The sequence below is a fragment of the Lactuca saligna genome, chromosome 1 (genome assembly GCF_052625555.1).
Source record: "Lactuca saligna cultivar CGN05327 chromosome 1, ASM5262555v1, whole genome shotgun sequence".
NCBI lineage: Eukaryota > Viridiplantae > Streptophyta > Magnoliopsida > Asterales > Asteraceae > Lactuca > Lactuca saligna.
The window spans coordinates 85,512,100-85,525,035 of record NC_136417.1 but is presented as its reverse complement, the minus strand read 5'-3'; positions in this window follow the sequence as shown (position 1 = coordinate 85,525,035).

Sequence of the window (12,936 nt, the reverse complement as noted above, 5' to 3'; positions counted from 1 at the left end):
TTGGAAAGGAAGAAAGGTTTTTGGGCTTTTTGCTCCTAAGCCCAATATTAGAGTTAGTTTGAGTGATCATTGGCCTTATAAGATAAAATTGTGATTTTTATGCTTTATTAAGCTAGATTAGGTTAATCATGGATCAAAGCTTTTAATTCATTTCATTCTAGGCCCAAAATGACCCCAAAATGTTGAATTAAATTAATGTGGGTCCAATTAGAGCCCATTTAAGGGTTCTAAGCCCATGATAGTTAAATTGGAAGCTTATTGGTCCATTTAGATCCAATAAGGAAGTCCTAGTCCAAAATGGACCTAATCAAGAACTTCTAGGGTTTCAAATTGCTTGATGTAGTGAATTGGGGTTTAGTTTTCCATTGAGTAAGCATCATACATGCTTTTGAGTTTTTGATTTCAACATTTACTTGAGTATAGTGATTACAAGACATAAAATTTCTAGTTGTGACATCATCCCCCCGTTAGAGGGAATTTCGTCCCGAAATTCTGTTTGAAAGCTAGATTTGAGAAAGCTAGAATAGGTGAGGGTACTTTTGCTTCATTTGGTCTTCGCGTTCCCAAGTGAATTCTGGCCCACGCTTTGCGTTCCACCGTACTTTCACGATCGGGATGCGACTCTGCTTAGTACGCTTCACCTCCCTGTCCATGATTTGGATTGGTTCTTCAACGAACAGGAGATTCTCATTGATTTTGATTTCGTCAAGGGGAATGACGAGTGTTTCATCTGAGAGACACTTCTTCAGATTAGAGACGTGAAACACGGGGTGTACACCGTTTAGCTCTGCGGGTAGTTGCAGTCTGTATGCTACTGGACCAATTCGGGCGACGATTTCGAAAGGTCCAATGTATCGCGGGTTCAGCTTTCCCCGTTTTCCGAAACGTATAACCCCTTTCCAGGGCGAGACTTTTAACAGTACTCGGTCACCGACCTGAAATTCTAAGGGCTTTCGCCGTTTGTCAGCGTAGCTCTTTTGTCGGTCACGCGATGCTTGCAATCGAGCTCTGATTTGAACGATCTTTTCCGTGGTTTCACGGATGATCTCCGGTCCCGTTAGTGTTTTGTCCGACGCATGCATTCTTGCCAGCTGGGTGTCACCTACTTCAGCCCAACATAACGGTGATCTACATTTACGCCCGTACAGTGCTTCGAAAGAAGCCACCTTGATGCTCGAATGGTAACTATTGTTGTATGAGAACTCGATTAAGGGTAGGTGGGTATCCCAAGACTTTCCAAAGTCTATCACGCATGCGCGGAGCATATCTTCGAGCGTTTGGATGGTTCGCTCGCTTTGACCATCCGTTTTGTGGATGATAAGCGGTGCTCATATCGAGGTTTGTTCCCATCGCCTTATGTAGTGATTGCCAAAATCGGGACGTGAACCTACTGTCCCTATCCGAGATGATAGATGTTGGTATTCCGTGGAGTCTCACGATCTCTCGAATGTATAAACGCGTCAATCTCTCCATCTTGTACGATTCTTTAATTGGCAGGAAATGGGCAGATTTCGTTAGTCGGTCGATTATTACCCATATGGTGTCTAATCCATCCGACGTTTTGGGTAGCTTGGTCACGAAATCCATAGAAATCCCCTCCCATTTCCACTCAGGGATTGCCGATTGCTGTAACAATCCTGAGGGTTTTTGGTATTCCACTTTTACTTTGGCGCACGTAAGGCACTTACTGACGTATGTCGCGATTTCCGCCTTCATGTTAGGCCACCAATAGTGTTGTTTAATATCCAAATACATCTTATCGGAACCGGGATGAATGGAGTATCGCGTCTTGTGGGCTTCCTTCATGACAACATCTCTAAACCCTCCAAATTTAGGGACCCAAATACGGTTCATGAAATAGTATACTCCATTCTCCTTTGCCTCCAGGTTCTTTTCCATTCCGCGCAATACTTCGCTTGCTCTATTTTCCATCTTCATGGCCTCTGACTGGGCTACTGCAATTTGAGTGGCCAGGTGTGATTGAATGGTTATCAAGAGAGTTTTCGTACGACGATTAGAGTACTCCTTCCGACTTAATGCATCAGCTACCACGTTGGCCTTGCCTGGGTGGTACTTAATCTCACACTCATAATCATTTAGCAACTCAACCCATCTTCGTTGCCTCATGTTTAACTCCTTTTGGTTCAAGATGTGTTGGAGACTCTTGTGATCCGTGAAGACGGTGCACTTTGTACCGTAAAGGTAATGCCTCCAAATTTTTAGGGCAAAGACTACAGCTCCCAATTCTAGGTCATGGGTCGTGTAGTTTACTTCATGCGTCTTTAGCTGGCGGGATGCATAGGCTATCACTCTCCCACGTTGCATGAGAACGCAACCTAAACCCTGATTTGATGCGTCGCAGTAGACTACAAAGTCTTCCGTTCCTTCAGGCAGAGATAGTACAGGTGCGCTACAGAGAGCTTGTTTCAAGGTTCGAAACGCAATCTCTTGTTTGTCTGTCCATTTGAATGGTACGCCCTTTTGCGTAAGCGAGGTTAGTGGCTTGGCGATCTTAGAGAAGTTTTGAATGAACCTCCTATAGTAGCCTGCTAATCCCAAGAATTGACGAATTTCCGTGGGCGTTGTCGGGATTGCCCATCCTTCTACAGCTTTGACCTTAGAGGGATCCACATGGATTCCATCTTGGCTGACTACATGACCTAGGAAGTTCACGCTCCGCAGCCAGAACTCACACTTGGAGAGTTTGGCGTAAAGTTTTTCTGATCGTAGAGTTTCTAAGACTTGTCGAAGATGTTGGCCATGCTCTTCCTTGCTTCGAGAATAGACGAGGATGTCATCGATAAAAACAATGACAAAGTTGTCGAGAAACGATCGGCAGATTCGATTCATTAGGTCCATAAATGCGGCAGGGGCATTCGTTAGACCGAAGGGCATTACGACAAATTCATAATGTCCGTAGCGAGTTCGGAAAGCGGTTTTTGGAATATCCTCTTCCCGGACTTTGAGTTGGTGGTATCCGGACCGTAGATCTATTTTAGAAAAATAACTAGCTCCTTGGAGCTGGTCAAATAGGTCATCGATTCGTGGGAGTGGGTAGCGGTTCTTGATTGTGAGTTTATGTAACTCTCTGTAATCGATACACATTCTAAAAGATTCGTCTTTCTTTTTGACAAAGAGCACCGAAGCTCCCCATGGCGAGTAACTAGGTCGAATAAATCCCTTATCCAAAAGTTCGCTAAGTTGGCTGGATAATTCCTGCATCTCGGCAGGAGCCAACCGGTAGGGTGATTTAGCAAGAGGAGTTGCTCCTGGAATAAGGTCGATTCGAAACTCAACTTGTCTCTCTGGGGGTACTCCCGGAAGATCTTCAGGAAACACGTCCGGAAATTCACATGCTACGGGAATTTCTCGAACATTAATCTCCTCCTTGGTTTTATCCACCACGTGAGCCAGGAACGCCAGATTGTTCCTTCGTAGATATTTTTGTGCTTTGATACACGAAACGAGGCGAAGGTTCATGCTAGATTTGTCTCCGTAAATTACTAGGGTTTCGTGATTTGGAAGACGAAGACGGACGGCCTTCTCATGGCACATAATTTCGGCATGGTGGGGGCTTAACCAGTCCATGCCGATGATCACATCGAAGCTCCTAATTGACACTGGCATTAGATCTATTCGAAAAGCGTGTTGATTAAGAGTTAGGGTACATCCGGTGTAGATTTCCCCAGTGGATTCGGTTTTCCCATTGGTTATTTCCACCGTATAGGCTTCATTTAGCTTTTGGGGAAGTTGTTTTAATAAGTGCTTAAACTTATTGCTTACGAAACTTCGCTCCGCTCCGGTGTCAAATAAGATGCATGCATATGCGTGGTTTAAGAGAAACGTACCGGTAACAACAGAGGGGTCTTGAATAGCCTCACTCTGACCCATGGTCAACATCCTTCCTGTTCCTCCATTTCTTAAATTGTTGTTGTTGGGACAGTCTCGGCGGATGTGTCCAATCTTCCCGCATCCGAAGCAGGTGTAGCTAGGCCCTGCGCTATTGCCGCTGGCATGGGCGTTGTTGTTGTTGCGAGGGTTGTTGTTGTTGATTCCCTGATTTTGGTTATGGGGAGGGTAAGCCTTGCAGTACTTTGCGGTGTGACCCCTTCGGTTGCAACTGGTGCACTGAAAATCCTTGCATTCTCCATAGTGATGGAAACCGCACTTGTTGCAATTGGGAAGATTACCGGAATAAGGTTTGGAAGCATTTGAAGTGGCTGAGGTTGGAGCATGTGGTGCGGCTGGAACCGATGTGGTAACAGCATTAACCGCCACTGCCTGCTGCTTCTTGGAGGTGTCGGGGCCCTGGCGCCCCTTCCTCTTATTGTTCTTTCCCCTCTTGCCATCTCCTTCCTTCGTCTTCTCAGCCTCCACTGGCTTCTCTCCCTTTTTGTTGTTATGGTCGTACAACCTTTTTGCCAATCTCTTTGCACTGTCAAATGTTTCGGGGTTTGCAGCTATCACATTCCCTTGAATTGGTGATGTGAGTCCCCAGATGAATCGCTCAATCTTCTTTCCTTCCGAGGCGATCATACCCGGGCACAACAGAGATAGTTCGCTAAATCTCGATATGTAGGCATCGATATTCGCGTTCTGCACAGTGAGGTTCCATAGCTCTTGTTCCATCTTCTGTATTTCGCCTCGTGGGCAGTACTCTGCCATTAACATTTCTTTCATCTCTGTCCACGGCATAAAGCTGGCTACAGGGAGTGTCATGGATTCTACATGTCCGTTCCACCAGGTGAGTGCTTGATCCACAAAAGTGCAGGCTGCGAACTTCACCTTCATGTGCTCAGGGCAGTCGCATATCTCGAATACCGACTCCACCTTTTCGATCCATCGCTTAAGAGTGATCACCCCTCCAGTGCCATTAAAAGTTCGTGGTTTGGCATTTGTGAAGTCCTTGTAGGTACATGTCTTGGTGGGTCCTTGATTCATTCCATTGTTTGAACTTCCGGCTCCTTGCCCATTGACTCCTCCATTGTTCCCTTGTTGAATTTGCGCAATCGTTGCAGTGACTGCTGCAGATACAGCTGCCTGGAAAGCGGCTGAGTCAACTTCAGGTGGGGTTGGTCCTGGGTTTCCGCGAGCAGGTTGGGGAGGCATCTTTCTGTCACAATACGGAAAGATGTTGAGGGTATGTTGTTTCGGTGAGGTCGTGATCCTACTGACTAGGTGCATGGTACGAACTTAAACACTACTACCATTGACCAATCAATAATAACATCTCAACACATAGCAATTTGCAATATCGTAATAAAACACGTAAAAATTTATTAGTATTATCCGCATTTGATACATGAAAATTTGCTCGTAGGAGCATACATGAGTGATACTAGTTCGACAGCATAACGACTCTATGGGTAGTGTAGTCACTTAAACATAGAGTCGGAGTACATAGCATATTTCCTAACGACCTACAATGATAAGTCTATCCCTAACCGCGATGAGTTGCGTCCTACTATAACGGTGAAATCATATGCCGAAGTGCTGAGCCATCTCAGTCATGTCTACAATGACATCATCCCTCTCCAGCTCTGCTTGCACGGCACGTGCTTCCATGGCGAACAGTTGTTGCCGCAAGTCGGCAATCTCGGCTTCTGGGGAGCGATTTTCCCTCGCGGAATTCACTGGTGGGACGTGGTGATCCTGTTGCGCTTCGCTAACAGGAGATGCGACGTGATCTATATCCGGGGCCTGATCCTCCCCCATGTCGTCGTCGGTCTCCTCGAACTCGTAGTCGGTGTCCATGTATTCGTCAGGTTCAACGCCGTGGACTCCCTCCTGATTCCCCTCTGGTTCGTTTTCGAGTATCCTGTGTGCTCCTAAGGCTTGGTGAAACTGAATGCCCTGATGCTCTCCTTCCATGAAGACTGGGAGAAAGTATACGAATAAGCTATCACTTTCCTATGACTCTACCGCTATTGCACAAGCTAAACAGGCGTTCTCTTTTCGGTGGTAGGGGTATAGTTTTAGATTCCCTAGAAATCCCGATCTCATCAGGACGTGTGTTAGTTTTACTTTGGAGAGAATGTAGTTGATCAGGCTGCATTCACTCCTTGGTATCGCTAAGAACAGTTCCCGAATTAACCAAGACACTAGTATTATTTTTGTTTGGTTCGGCGTTATGTTCCTATTCCTAGTGCAAACAAGGGTGTTTTATTTACTTGTTTTGTTCAGAGTTATGTTAGTCCCTCTTTTTGGTTTATAGTTGCATATCCATGTGTGGCTAGATATGCTAGTTCACTATAAACAAAGCTCTGATACCAACCTCTCACACCCCCGAACCAGACGGCGGAAACGTCCGAGGGCTATCGTGACTCATTGAATACCATCACAATGCATATACACGAAACATAACATTATACATCACCAACATTTGGAATGATACAACTGGTAATGTTACATTCATTACATTGTTCAAAACATTACATTCTCAAAAAAAAAAATAACTGTTTGATACTACTTAAACCACAACAAAATGTCATAGAGTACAAATCATCCTTCACCTTATCTGTTACCTGAGAATACAAGTATTTTGAAAACGTCAACATATGAAATGTTGGTGAGTTCATAAGTAGTGTTTGAAATCCAATGTATTGTTTGAAAACCATCAGAAAATCCGATATTTTCTAAAAATAGAATAGTGTAAAAATATGTGACGATCCATGAGTATGCTTGTTTGAATTCTATAGATGTAAGCGTAAGAGTTGTGAAATTCGACCGGTAATTCATAATTGTAATTGTTGAAAACCCTAGGAAAACCCGACGTTTTCCTATCACTTTGCTTTACTTAGTTTGTGTACCGTTGTTTCGTTGCGTTAGAGGAAACCGTTGAGCTCCGGAGGCATTGAGAATACAGTGGGTGGTGAAGTGTTGTGACGTGCGTTAATGAAAACGTCCAATCGACAACCTTACAAGCGATCCCTTAGGCATCACTCGTAATTCTTCACACAACTCAATCCTCCTGGACTTGTGTAGTCCCACGACCGGAGGGAAGAAGAGAAGGTGCGAAACCCTCGGTATTTCCCCGCGTCGTTCAAGACCATTGCAATTGCGAAGGGCCCGAAGCCCAACCCGCAATCGTGAGTTACAGACTTTACTAGCAGCACTGAAGGACCCTTGGGGACCAGCAGCATGTTTGCCATTGAAATTCCTTTTACGTTATGTCGGATCGGTAAAACCCAACACTTCGTAAGAGAGAGGTCTTCGGGCCTTAAGATCAGGTCATTGGGCTAGCTAGGCTCAACAAACAAGATTTTACACTTTTGGGGCCCAAAGATGGTGCGTAGACGTCTGTGCACACTCGCATGTATAGTGACTTCCCAATCATTATTAGTTATGAATCGTAATGTCGTAATGTCGTAGTGTCGTCGTGTTAGTAGTTTCGGATTTTTATTGGTTCGAGACCGAACCAATTCGTTTGACAATGACTTTTGGTATTGTAATGTATTGTATTTCGTCGATAGGCGTGGTACCATCATTTGGTCAAATTGCATGTATTGAACTAGCTTTGAGAATTTTCTGTTTTCAGTCCCTTCTTATTTGTAAAATTTACCCTTTTCACCCTTTTATTTAAAAACTTTCCGGTTTGGTCCTTAAATCAATTTTCTTGACATTTTAACACCAAAAATTATTGAAATAAGTATTTTCCAGCATATTTTTCATAGAAAACAGCTTAAGTCCTTGAAATTGCAGTTTTCTCGGTTATAACCCCTCTTTTTCGCAATTTTTACATTTTTGGCCCAATTTGGAAAATTTTTGCAACTTTGGTCCTTTTTAAATTTGAAAAGCATTTTAAACCTTTGAAAAGTACATGGAACACTTATAGTCCACTGTTTTACAGAAAAATGCAGTTTTGGTCCTCCAAATTAGAAAATTTCGCATATTGGGCCTCATTGGGCTGAAAATGTCATATTTAGCCCAATAAGCTTGGAATTTATGTTTTTAACCCTCCAAATAGTATATTTTCAGAAAATACATTATGTAAACTGTTTTGACTCATCTCACCCATCAGATTTCGAAATATTTCATTTTAGGCCCTTCAACTTTGTATTTTCAACATTTTATGTCAAAAAAATGAATTTTTAGCCCAAATTAAGTGTTGTCAAGCCATTTGGCTATTTTTCTTAGTATACTTTGCATGTAGTAGTATATTTTATGCTATAATGAAATACATATCTCGGTTTTTAGCATTTCATAACTAGATCTAGCATCAAAATCATACAAAACCTACATATAAGCATAGAAATCAACCACAACATACACATAATGATGGATCTACACCTTTGCTTGTATTCTCCCCCACAAAAACTTATAAAAACCGAAAATAAGGGGGTATGAAACTCACCTTGGGTGTTGATTCGGTTTTTGAAGAAAGAATGGAAGAAATGAAGTGATTTTTGGCCTTTGCACTCCTTGATGAAGTTTTTGAGTTTATGGAGTTTTCTAGAGTGCAAGATCACGATTTTTGCATGGATTAGGAAGGGATTTTGATAAAACAAGGAATACAAGTCATAGATCCAAGCAAAACCTTACCTTAGATGATGATTTTTGTGGAAGAACTTCCTTGAATGCTTCCTAAATCTCGAGATTTTGGATGGAGAAGAAGAAAGAAGCCTTGAGTGATCTAGAGAGAGTTTGTGAGAGATGTGTGTGTGGGGGTGTTGTTCGGCCGAGAGTGAGTAGGAGAGGAGAAGAAGAGTGACTTTGAGGTGATGTATGCATGGGTATATGTGATATGTTGCATGGATGTCCAAAAGATAAAAATGAGGTGGCAATGGCAAGTCAACTCTTCCACCTTCCTTGGGTTTGGGCCTTGGGCCGAGAATTTGGAAAGGAAGAAAGGTTTTTGGGCTTTTTGCTCCTAAGCCCAATATTAGAGTTAGTTTGAGTGATCGTTGGCCTTATAAGATAAAATTGTGATTTTTATGCTTTATTAAGCTAGATTAGGTTAATCATGGATCAAAGCTTTTAATTCATTTCATTCTAGGCCCAAAATGACCCCAAAATGTTGAATTAAATTAATGTGGGTCCAATTAGAGCCCATTTAAGGGTTCTAAGCCCATGATAGTTAAATTGGAAGCTTATTGGTCCATTTAGATCCAATAAGGAAGTCCTAGTCCAAAATGGACCTAATCAAGAACTTCTAGGGTTTCAAATTGCTTGATGTAGTGAATTGGGGTTTAGTTTTCCATTGAGTAAGCATCATACATGCTTTTGAGTTTTTGATTTCAACATTTACTTGAGTATAGTGATTACAAGACATAAAATTTCTAGTTGTGACATCATCCCCCCGTTAGAGGGAAATACAATTCGGATCCTGGTAGTCAAAATCGCGATCCTGATCGTAGAATCGTACGATCCTAGGTATGAAATACAATTCGGATCGTATTTGGGATAGGATCGCAGGTAGGATCATAGGATCGAGATGTGATCCAATCCTACCTTCCATTGATTTTTTTTTTGCAAATGAATTATTTTACCATTTTATGTCTTTTACCCTTTACCAAATTATCATTTATCATTTTGTATTGTGACTTATAACTAATATTTTGAAGTCTTTATAACTTTTGAACAAAAAATTGAATATTTGAAATATTTTTCATAATTAAAAGTTATAAATTAAAATTACTTTTTATTTTGTGGGATCTTAGGATCCCGATCCCAATCTTGCAAACCCAAAAACGATCCTAGGTAGGATCCCGATCTTGACAACCTTGATTTGTACCATCAGCTAGGTTTGGACTATTTTAAATATAATATTATTTTATTGATGATTACTTGTACAGTTAGCTTAATAGTTTGGACGTCTTAAAAAAATAATATTATTATATTCAATTTATTTATAGAAACAGTAAGATTTATTTAATAAGATAGTATATATATATATATATATATATATATATATATATATATATATATATATATATAGGTTCAGGTTCATTTGAGACCATGCTAATTTTGTGAGACCGTAAGACCAAATCTAAAAATAATTTTAAAATGCAAAATAAATGGAAAAATCCAAAAATTCTTTTTTTAAATATTATTTTCGGAACTTGAATTAACTAAAAAAAAATTTTAAAAAAATAAAAAAAATCCTGTTTTTTTTTTTTTGAAAAATACGTTGTAAATAGAATATTATACTGACATATTCTAAAAAATAATTTTAAAATGCAAAATAAATGGAAAAATCTAAAAATTCTTTTTTAAATATTATTTTCGGAACTTGAATTAACTAAAAAAAAATAAAAAAATAAAAAAAATCCTATTTTTTTGAAAAATACATGAAATATTCTAAATAGAATATTAAACTATACATATTCTAAAAATAATTTTAAAATGCAAAATAAATGGAAAAATCAAAAAATTCTTTTTTTAAATATTATTTTCGGAACTTGAATTAACTAAAAAAAATTAAAAACAAAATAAAAAAATATATAAAAAAAAATAAAAAAATGCGTCTCACGATCTCACAAAATTAGGCCGTCTCACATGAACCTAACCCTATATATATATATATATATATATATATATATATATATATATATATATATATATATATATATATATATATAGACACACACACATATGCAAAAGTTCAATAAGTAACCATTTTAAACTATAGAACCAAAAAACTATCAAGTTTTAGATCTTATTATTTATCGAAAAAATTTATAAAAATATATAAATTTATAACTTCTTATCTTATTTCCATTGATATCAAATTTGATAATTTTTTATTTATTTTTTTTTCACATTTTTTTATCTGTTCAGATTCAAATTATGAATTTACACAATATGAATCTACTCTATAAATCATCAATTTTGTATAAATTCATTGTGTGAATGTGTATAAATTCACAAGGTGACAGTGTGAATCTGCATAGGCTGAATCCGAAGGGATCAATTTTCTTTTTTATCAAATTTGATATAAATGGATAGATGATAAAAAGGTATGCATATCTATATTTTTAGTTTTTTTTTAATTGAAAATTTGCTCTAAAAGTTCAGAAAATATTCACTACAAATAAAATGACATTTAGTGGCACAGAAAAAGTGTCACTAAAAACTAAAAAAGTGCGACTAAAGGCTCCTTGTGCAATCAACGGCACAAAAGAAAAAGTGTCACTAGAAGCGCTCCCAGTAAAAGTCTATAGTGGCACTTTTTGGTTGTATCGCTTCAACATTTTTGGTTTTAGTGACACTTTTTTACTATGTCACTATAACAGTGACATTATTTTTATGCCACTATTGAACTGCTAAAATAAATATTATTTTCATCATTTTAGTGACCATTTTTTTAATCAAAGAGTATTAATAATGTAGGTGTGCTATTTTTTTAATTTTAAATGGAATATATATAATAATGATAGGATCATTAAGATAACCAATGGAACACACAATATCATTATTCCAATTAAAACTTGTCTAACAACAAAATTCAAAATATCTAACATATAAATTCTTCAACAAAGTTCAATAAGTCTAAATATTATGCTCCTCTTGAATCAATAACTTGTCCATTCTTCTTTAAACTTCACCACATATTGTAACTTTTCACATGTAACAACACAAAACAACATACATATTCTTTAATATATTTATAATATAATCAACTAAAAATTGATTTTCATTAACTATAAAACTTGTCTTTTTGTTAGATTGTTTTTCAACATTCATGTTTATATTTCCACACCTTCATGTGTTTTTCTCCTTTTCATTTAATTCTTCTTCTCTGATTGATTTCTAGAACTCATACGCATGCATGCATTTGTAATATATATATATATATATATATATATATATATATATATATATATATATATATATATATATATATATATATATATATATATATATATATAGAGAGAGAGAGAGAGAGAGAGAGTGAGAGTACAATTTTGAGAAGATCGTATATTACAACACATATACTTGTGTCGGCATCAAGACTATATAAAAATCCTATCTTCAAGTTAAAATACCATATTTACCCATGTTTAGTGAAAACTTACATTTTCTGGTCACATAAGAGGAAAAACATAAGGACTAGCAAAAACCAACCACCTATATGCTACCCCAACTCATTCCAACTTCGTTTTATCTTGCAAACAATATTTGAAGTGAAGTTTCCAAATTTTCCCATATTTCAATATGTGCTTTTTATGATGTAAGAACTTTAAATATTTTATGCTTGCACTCCAATACTCCGATGGTAATGAATTTTCTAAGACAAAGTACCCTAAAATGAAATACATGCAAATCAAACTAAAAAGTAAAGGCACGTCATTATTTCAAAGGATCCAATAAATAAACTTCAGGTGCATCATTACTTATTAGTTAATTAATAGGTAAAGGTGATTTCTGATACACCTTTCTTCATCTCAACCTTATGCTAATTATTGATTTTTATCCTTGTTTTTCTATCATAACCAAATATTAAGCAACTATATAACTTCAACTTTTATAAAATATTACCTATAAAGTTGTATAACCTTTGAATGAGTCAATCACCCATTTAATTGGCGGTGTGAATCAAAGTACCTTCCAATATGGCATAGAAAAATAGAAGAAAACCCATAATAGGAAAAAGATGAATAAGGGTATCATGAGGAATAGCTTCTGAAATATGACATATAAGTAGTATAGTAGATGTTTTCTAATGGACAATACACTGAACACTTGGTGTGCCTAATACAAACCCACATGAACAAAAATGATAATAAAATTGAATAAGTTTGTGTTGCTTTATAAACATAAATACATACATAGGGAAGGAGGCAGATCGATTCCAAAACATATAAATGGAGAGAAATTCGACATCCCTACATATAGCAGCAAAGATATTGATTAATTCCCAGTTGGAAAATGGTGGTTTTACTTAATAAGTGGCACAAAAAAAGAAGCTGAATCATGTAATTTTGGATGAAAGAA